This window comes from Phyllobates terribilis, unplaced genomic scaffold (assembly GCF_046119375.1).
Source record: "Phyllobates terribilis strain yellow unplaced genomic scaffold, ASM4611937v1 Scaffold_7__3_contigs__length_470593459, whole genome shotgun sequence".
NCBI lineage: Eukaryota > Metazoa > Chordata > Amphibia > Anura > Dendrobatidae > Phyllobates > Phyllobates terribilis.
This window is the reverse complement of record NW_027362767.1, coordinates 24,830,658-24,840,424: the sequence shown is the minus strand read 5'-3', so window position 1 is coordinate 24,840,424 and position 9,767 is coordinate 24,830,658.

The following is a 9,767-nucleotide window of genomic DNA, read 5'->3' as shown; positions in this document are numbered from 1 at the left end:
CGCCAATATCACTGTCCTTAGCTGTCACTCATACATGTGAGTCCAATGATTGGCTGCAGTGGTCACATGGATGCTCAGTAGGTGACAGGTGCAGGATGAATGTAGACACCTGTGGTGCGGCACCGGCCAGCGGAGTAGTCAAAGTTTAAAGTTGGGTCCCAAATGCTGACATATTGCACCATCACACAGAAACATTCAGACCGTGAAACGAGCGCGATCAACAATAGTGAAATCATTTGGTGCTTGTTTCCCGGCATCTTTACACCGGCTGAGGAAGAATGATGGGCACAGAACGATCACTAGTAGATCAATCTGTCCCCATACAGTATCATTTATCAGCAGCAGATCTGCAGTTTACACTAGGCGTTGTGCTGCTGAGAACAAGGATTTTTGTTCCACTATATACAATTCAATAAAAAAAAAAAAGTAAGTAAAGTCCGCTCACCATTGATGTGTGGTGTAGCTTCAGCATCGCTCGGATCCAGCCAGGGCAGCCTGGTTCATGATTATTCTGCACAGAGACCTAGTGTGAATAGCTTCACCGACACAATGCAACGGAATGAAAATGGAAGAAATGTATGATTTTTGAAGTCTTTTCAGTGATATGTCTGATGGAGAACCACAGCTTTAAATTGTAGGCCTGTTATTAACTTATATTATTCTACACGGAAACTTAGTGTGAAAAGTTCCACCGACACACAGCAACAGAATGTAAATGGTAGAAATGTATGATTTTAGAAGTCTTTTCGGTGATATGTCTGACAGAGAACCACGGCTTTAAATTGGAGGCCGGTAATTTACTTAATATTATTCTACATGGAGACCTAGTGTGAATAGCTAATTAACAGTCTGAAGACCAGGCTCAACTATACGGGATAGGTGCCAGGAACACAACGTAATCCAAATATACAAAGAAATAAGGTTCTGGCACTCAAAAATAATGTAGACAGTCAGATAGTTGCAATTTCAAACATAATTTCCTTTAATGGTTGTTCAGTGAAAAATGGCCCAACGTTTCAACCCCATAGGAGTTTTCATCAGGGGCTTCAAATAAAATAATATTTACATGTGAACAAAAAGAACAAAAAAAGCAGGTATTAGTGCTAGTTACATACACTTCAATGTGACTAGAAAAACATCAATATACGCAATGTGACTATGAAAAAAAGTGAAAACAATGTTGAGGAAACTGCAAAAAGGAAATGCAAGTGTCCAAAATTAATAGGCATATTGAGAAAAGCACTGTAATCTACATTAAGGACCAATAACATCGACTCATAGAATACATGTAATAGAGACTAATTACACTCTCTCCAATGATAGAAAATAATGAGGATACCAAAGATAAACAACAAAACAAGGAAAAAATGAAAAATAGAATAAATGAGATATGGAGACAGTGGAGATAATTGCAACTATCTGACTATCTAGTGTGAATAGCGTCACCGACACACTGCAACGGACTGAAAATAGAGAAAATGTATGATTATTGAAGTTTTTTCGGTGATATGTCTGACAGAGAACCACGGCTTTAAATTGTAGGCCTGTAATTTACTAATATTATTCTACACGAAAACCTAGTGTGAATAGCTTCACCGACACACTGCAATGGAATGAAAATTGAAGAAATGTATGATTTTAGAAGTATTTTCGGTGATACATTACAGACCAAAGTTGGGACACACCTTGTCATTTAGAGATTTTTCTATATTTTCATGACTATGAAAATTGTACATTCACACTGAAGGCATCAAAACTTTGAATTAACACATGTGGAATTATATACTTCACAAAAAAGTGTGAAACAACTAAAAATATGTCTTATATTCTAGGTTCTTCAAAGTAGCCACCTTTTGCTTTGATGACTGCTTTGCACACTCTTGGCATTCTCTTGATGAGCTTCAAGAGGTAGTCACCAGAAATGGTCTTCCAATAATCTTGAAGGAGTTCCCAGAGATGCTTAGCACTTGTTGGCCCTTGTGCCTTCACTCTGCAGTCCAGCTCACCCCAAACCATCTCGATTGGGTTCAGGTCTGGTGACTGTGGAGGCCAGGTCATCTGGCATAGCACCCCATCACTCTCCTTCTTGGTCAAGTAGCCCTTACACAGCCTGGAGGTGTGTTTGGGGTCATTGTCCTGTTGAAAAATAAAAGATGGTCCAACTAAACGCAAACCGGATGCAATAGCATGCCGCTGCAAGAAGCTGTGGTAGCCATGCTGGTTCAGTATGCCTTCAATTTTGAATAAATCCCCAACAGTGTCACCAGCAAAGCACCCCCACACCATCACACCTCCTCCTCCATGCTTTACGGTGGGAACCAGGCATGTAGAGTCCATCCGTTCATCTTTTTTGCGTCGCACAAAGACACGGTGGTTGGAACCAAAGATCTCAAATTTGGACTCATCAGACAAAAGCACAGATTTCCACTGGTCTAATGTCCATTCCTTGTGTTCTTTAGCCCAAACAAGTCTCTTCTGCTTGTTGCCTGTCCTTAGCAGTGGTTTCCTAGCAGCTGTTTTACCATGAAGGCCTGCTGCACAAAGTCTCCTCTTAACAGTTGTTGAAGAGATGTGTCTGCTGCTAGAACTCTGTGTAGCATTGACCTGGTCTCTAATCTGAGCTGCTGTTAACCTGCGATTTCTGAGGTTGGTGACTCGGATAAACTTATCCTCAGAAGCAGAGGTGACACTTGGTCTTCCTTTCCTGGGGCGGTCCTCATGTGAGCAAGTTTCTTTGTAGCGCTTGATGGTTTTTGCAACTGCACTTGGGGACACTTTCAAAGTTTTCCCAATTTTTCACACTGACTTACCTTCATTTCATAAAGTAATGATGGCCACTCGTTTTTCTTTACTTAGCTGCTTTTTTCTTGCCATAATACAAATTCTAACAGACTATTCAGTAGGACTATCAGCTGTGTATCCACCAGACTTCTGCACAACACAACTGATGGCCTCAAACCCATTTATAAGGCAAGAAATCCCACTTATTATACATGACAGGGCACACCTTCGAAGTGAAAACCATTTCCGGTGACTACCTCTTGAAGATCATCAAGAGAATGCCAAGAGTGTGCAAAGCAGTCATCAAAGCAAAAGGTGGCTACTTTGAAGAACATAGAATATAAGACATATTTTAAGTTGTTTCACACTTTTTTAAGTATATAATTCCACATGTGTTAATTCATAGTTTTGATGCCTTCAGTGTGAATGTACAATTTTCATAGTCATGAAAATACAGAAATGAGAAAGGTGTGTCCAAACTTTTGGTCTGTACTGTATGTCTGACAGAGAAGCATGGCTATAAATTGTAGGCCTGTATTTTACTAATATTAATCTACACAGAGATCTAGTGTGAATAGCTTTACCGACACACTGCAACGGAATCAAAATGGAAGAAATGTAGGATTTTTGAAGTCTTTTCGGTGATATGTCTGACAGAATGACAGCTTTAAATTGTAGGCCTGTAATTTACTAAATTTATTCTAAAGGGAGAACTAGTGTGAATAGCTTCACCGACACACTGCAATGGAATGAAAATGGAATAAGTGTATAATTTTAGAAGTCTTGTCGGTGATATGTCTGACTGAATCATGGCTTTAAATTGCAGGCCTGTAATTTACTAATATTATTCTGCACGTTGACCTAGGGTGAATAGCGTCACCCACACACTGCAGCGGAATGAAAATGGATAGAAATGTATGATTTTAGAAGTCTTTTCGGTGATATGTCTGACAGAGAACCACGGATTTAAATTGTAGGCCTGTAATTTACTAATATTATTCTACACGGAGACCTAGTGTGAAGAGCGTCATCAAAACACTGCAACGGAATAAAAATGGAAGAAATGTATGATTTTAGAAGTCTTTTCTGTGATACATCTGACAGAGAACCACGGATTTAAATTGTAGTCCTGTAATTTACTAATATTGTTCTACACGGAGACCTAGTGTGAATAGCTTCACGGACACACAGCAGTGGAATGAAAATGGATAGAAATGTATGATTTTCAAAATCTTTTAGGTGTTATTTATGACAGAGAACCACGGATTTAAATTGTAGGCCTGAAATTTACTAATATTATTCCACACGGAGACCTAGTGTGAATAGCATCGCCAACACACTGCAATGGACTGAAAATGGAAGAAATGTATGATTTTAGAAGTCTGCTCCGTGATACATCTGATAGAGAACCATGGATTTAAATTGTAGGACTGTAATTAACTAATATTATTCTACACGGAGAACTAGTGTGAATAGCTTCACCGACACACTACAATGGAATGATAATGGAAGAAATGTATGATTTTAGAAGTGTTTTCGGTGATATTTCTGACAGAGAACCACAGCTTTAAATTGTAGGCCTGTAATTTCCTAATATTGTTCTACAGGGAGACCTATTGTGAATAGCGTCATCAAAACACTGCAATGGAATGAAAACGGAAGAAATGTATGATTTTAGAAGTCTTTTCATTGATATGTCTGACAGAATCATGGCTTTTAATTTTAGGCCTGTAATTTACTATGATTATTCTACACTGAGAACTAGTTTGAATAGCGTCACCGACACACTGCAGTTGAATGAAAATGGAAGAAATGTATGATTTTTGAAGTCTTTTCGTTGATATATATGACAGAGAACCACGGATTTCAATTGTAGGCCTGTAATTTACTAATATTATTTAACACGGAGAACTAGTGTGAATAGCTTCACCGACACACTGCAATGAAATGAAAATGGGAGAAATGTATGATTTTCCAAGTCTTTTCGGTGATACATCTGACAGAGAACCACAGATTTAATTTGTCAGCCTGTAATTTACTAATATTATTCCACCCAGGGACCTAGTGTGAATAGCGTCACCAATATTCTTCAGCAGAATGAAAATGGATAGAAATGTATGATTTTCGAAGTCTTTTCAGTGATATGTCTGACAGAGAACCTCAGATTTAAATTGTAGGCCAGTAATTTACTAATATTATTCCACACGGAGACCTAGTGTGAATAGCTACACCGACACACTGCAATGAAATGAAAATGGAAGAAATGAATGATTTTAAAAGTCTTTTCGGTGATATGTCTGACAGAGAACCACGGCTTTAAATTGTAGGCCTGTAATTTACTGATATTATTCTACACGGAAACCTAGTGTGAATAGCTACAACGACACACCGCTATGGAATGAAAATTGAAGAAATGTATGATTTTTAAATCTTTTCGGTGATATGTCTGACAGAATCACGGCTTTAAATTGTAGGCCTGTAATTTGCTAATATTATTCTACACAGAGACCTAGTGTGAATAGCGTCATCGACACACTGCAATGGAAGAAATTTATGATTTTAGAAGACTTTTCGGTGATATGTCTGACAGCGAACCACAGCTTTAAATTGTAGGCCTGTAATTAACTAATATTATTCTACACGGAGACCTAGTGTGAATATCTTCACCGACACACTGAAACGGAATGAAAATGGAAGAAATGTATGATTTTAGAAGTCTTTTCAGTGATATGTCTGACAGAGAACCACGGCTTTAAATTGTAGGCCTGTAATTTACTAATATTATTCTACATTGAGACCGAGTGTAAATAGCGACACCGACAGACTGCAATGGAATGAAAATGGAAGAAATGTATGATTTTAGAAGGTTTATCGGTGATATGTCTGACAGAGAACTACAGACTTAAATTGTAGGCCTGTAATTTTCTATTATTATTTTACACAGAGACCTAGTGTGAGTAGCGTCACCGACACACTGCAACGGAATGAAAATGGATGAAATGTATGATTTTCGAAGTCTTTTCGGTGATATGTCTGACAGGGAACCACAGCTTTAAATTGTAGGCCTTTAATTTGCTAATATTATTCTACATAGAGTCCTAGTGTGAATAGCGTTACCAAAAAACTGCAATGGAATGAAAATGGAAGAAATGTATGATTTTCGAAGTGTTTTCAGTGATATGTCTGACAGAATCACGGCTTTAAATTGAAGGCCTGTAATTTACTTATATTATTCTACACGGAGACCTAGTGTGAATAGCGTCACCGACACACTGCAATGGCATGAAAATTAAAAATGTATGATTTTAGAAATCTTTTCGTTGATATGTCTGACTGAATCACGGCTTTATATTGTAGGCCTGTAATTTACTTATATTATTCTAAAAGGAGACCTAGTGTGAATAACTACACCGACACACTATAAAGGAATGAAAATTAAAGAAATGTATGATTATAGAAGTCTTTTCGGTGATATGCCTGACAGAATCACGGCTTTAAATTGTAGGCCTGTAATTTGCTAATATTATTCTAGACAGAGACCTAGTGTGAATAGCATCACCGACACACTGCAATGGAAGAAATGTATGATTTTCGAAGACTTTTTCGTGATATGTCTGACAGAACCATGGCTTTAAAATGTAGGCCTGTAATATACTAACATTATTCTACACAGAGAACTACTGTGAATATAGTCACTGACAAACTGCAATGGAATGAAAATTGAAGAAATGTATGATTTTAGAAGTCTTTTCGGTGATATGTCTGACAGAGAACCACGGCTTTAAGTTGTAGGCCTGTATTTTACGAATATTATTCTACACCAAGGCCTAGTGTGAATAGCGTCACCGACACACTGCAATGGAATGAAAATAGAAGAAATGTATGATTTTAGATGTCTTTTCAGTGATATGTCTGACAGAATCACGGCTTTAAATTGTAGGCCTGTAATTTACTAATATTATTCTACATGGAGACCTAGTGTGAATAACGTCACCGACACACTGCAGTGGAATGAAAATGGATAGAAATGTATGATTTTAGATGTCTTTACATTGATAGGTCTGGCAGAATCACGGATTTAAATTGTAGGACTGTAATTTGCTAATATTATTCTACACAGAGACCTAGTGTGAATAGCATTACCAACACACTGCAATGGAATTAAAATTGAAAAAATGAATGATTTTAGAAGTATTTTCGGTGATATGTCTAACATAGAATGACGGTTTTAAATTGTAGGCCTATAATTTACTAATATTGTTCTACACGGAGACCTAGTGTGAATAGCGTCACCGACACTCTGCAACAGAATGAAACTGGAAGAAATGTATGATTTTAGAAGTCTTTTCGGTAATATGTCTGACAGAGAACCACGGCTTTAAATTTTAGGCCTGTAGTTTGGCAATATTATTCTGCACGGAGACCTAGTGTGAATAGCTTAACCCACACACTGCAACTGAATGAAAATGGAAGAAATGTATGATTTTAGAAGTCCTATCGGTGATATGTCTGACAGAAAACCACGTCTTTAAATTGTAGGCCAGTAATTCACTGATATTATTCTACACGGAGACCTAGTGTGAATGGCGTCACCGACACACTGCAACAGAAAGAAACTGGAAGAAATGTATGATTTTAGAAGTCTTTTTGGTGATATGTCTGACAGGGAACCACAGCTTTAAATTGTAGGCCTGTAATTTGCTAATATTATTCTACATAGAGACCTAGTGTGAATAGCGTTACCAAAAAACTGCAATGGAATGAAAATGGAAGAAATGTATGATTTTCGAAGTGTTTTCAGTGATATGTCTGACAGAATCACAGCTTTAAATTGAAGACCTGTAATTTACTTATATTATTCTACACGGAGACCTAGTGTGAATAGCGTCACCGACACACTGCAATGGAATGAAAATTAAAAATGTATGATTTTAGAAATCTTTTCGTTGATATGTCTGACTGAATCACAGCTCTATATTGTAGGCCTGTAATTTACTGATATTATTCTACACGGAGACCTAGTGTGAATAGCTACACCGACACACTATAATGGAATGAAAATTAAAGAAATGTATGATTTAGAAGTCTTTTCGGTAATATTTTTGACAGAATCACGGCTTTAAATTGTAGGCCTGTAATTTGCTAATATTATTCTACACAGAGACCTAGTGTGAATAGCATCACCGACACACTGCAATGGAAGAAATGTATGATTTTAGAAGACTTTTTGGTGATATGTCTGACAGAATCATGGCTTTTAAATGTAGGCCTGTAATATACTAACATTATTCTACACAGAGAAATACTGTGAATATAGTCACTGACAAACTGCAATGGAATGAAAATTGAAGAAATGTATGATTTTAGATTCCTATCAGTGATATGTCTGACAGAGAACCACGGCTTTAAATTGTAGGCCAGTAATTCACTGATATTATTCTACACGGAGACCTAGTGTGAATAGCTTCACCGACACACTGCAACAGAAAGAAACTGGAAGAAATGTATGATTTTAGAAGTCTTTTCGGTGATATGTCTCACAGAGAACCACGGCTTTAAGTTGTAGGCCTGTATTTTACTAATATTATACTACACCAAGGCCTAGTGTGAATAGCTACACCGACACACTGCAATGGAATGAAAACAGAAGAAATGTATGATTTTAGATGTCTTTTCAGTGATATGTCTGACAGAATCACGGCTTTAAATTGTAAGCCTGTAATTTACTAAAATTATTCTACATGGAGACCTAGTGTGAATAGCGTCACCGACACACTGCAGCGGAATGAAAATGGATAGAAATGTATGATTTTAGAAGTCTTTACATTGATAGGTCTGGCAGAATCACGGCTTTAAATTGTAGGACTGTAATTTGCTAAAATTATTCTACACAGAGACCTAGTGTGAATAGCATTACCGACACACTGCAATGGAATTAAAATTGAAAAAATGAATGATTTTAGAAGTCTTTTCGGTGATATGTCTAACAGAGAACGACGGCTTTAAATTGTAGGCCAGTAATTCACTGATATTATTCTACACGGAGACCTAGTGTGAATAGCGTCACCGACACACTGCAACAGAAAGAAACAGGAAGAAATGTATGATTTTAGAAGTCTTTTCGGTGATATGTCTGACAGAGAACAACGGCTTTAAATTGTAGGCCTGTAATTTGCCAATATTATTCTGCACGGAGACCTAGTGTGAATAGCTTAACCCACACACTGCAACTGAATGAAAATGAAAGAAATGTATGATTTTAGAAGTCCTATCGGTGATATGTCTGACAGAGAACCACGGCTTTAAATTGTAGGCCAGTAATTCACTGATATTATTCTACACGGAGGCCTAGTGTGAATAGCTTCACAGACACACTGTAACTGAATGAAAATGGAACAAAATGTATTATTTTGGAAGTCTTTTCGGTGATATGTCTGACAGAATCAAGGCTTTATATGGTAGGCCTGTAATTTACTAATATTATTCTACACAGAGATCTAGTGTGAATAGCTTCACCGACACACTGCAATGAAATGAAAATGGAAGAAATGTATGATATTAGAAGTCTTTTCGGTGACATGTCAGACAGAGAACCACGGATTTAAATTGTAGGCCTGTAATTTACTAATATTATTTTACATGGAAACCTAGTGTGAATAGCTACACCGACACACTGCAATGGAATGAAAATTGAAGAAATGTATGATTTTAGAAGACTTTTTGGTGATATGTCTGACAGAATCACGCCTTTACATTGTAGTCCTGTAATTTACTAACTTTATTCTACACAGAGAACTAGTGTGAATATCTTAACCGACACACTGCAGCGGAATGAAAATGGAAGAAATGTATGATTTTAGAAGTCTTTTCAGTGATATGTCTGAAAGAATCACGGCTTTAAATTGTAGGCCTGTAATTTAGTGATATTATTCTACAGGTCGAACTAGTGTGAATAGCTCCACCGACACACTGCAAAGTAATGATAA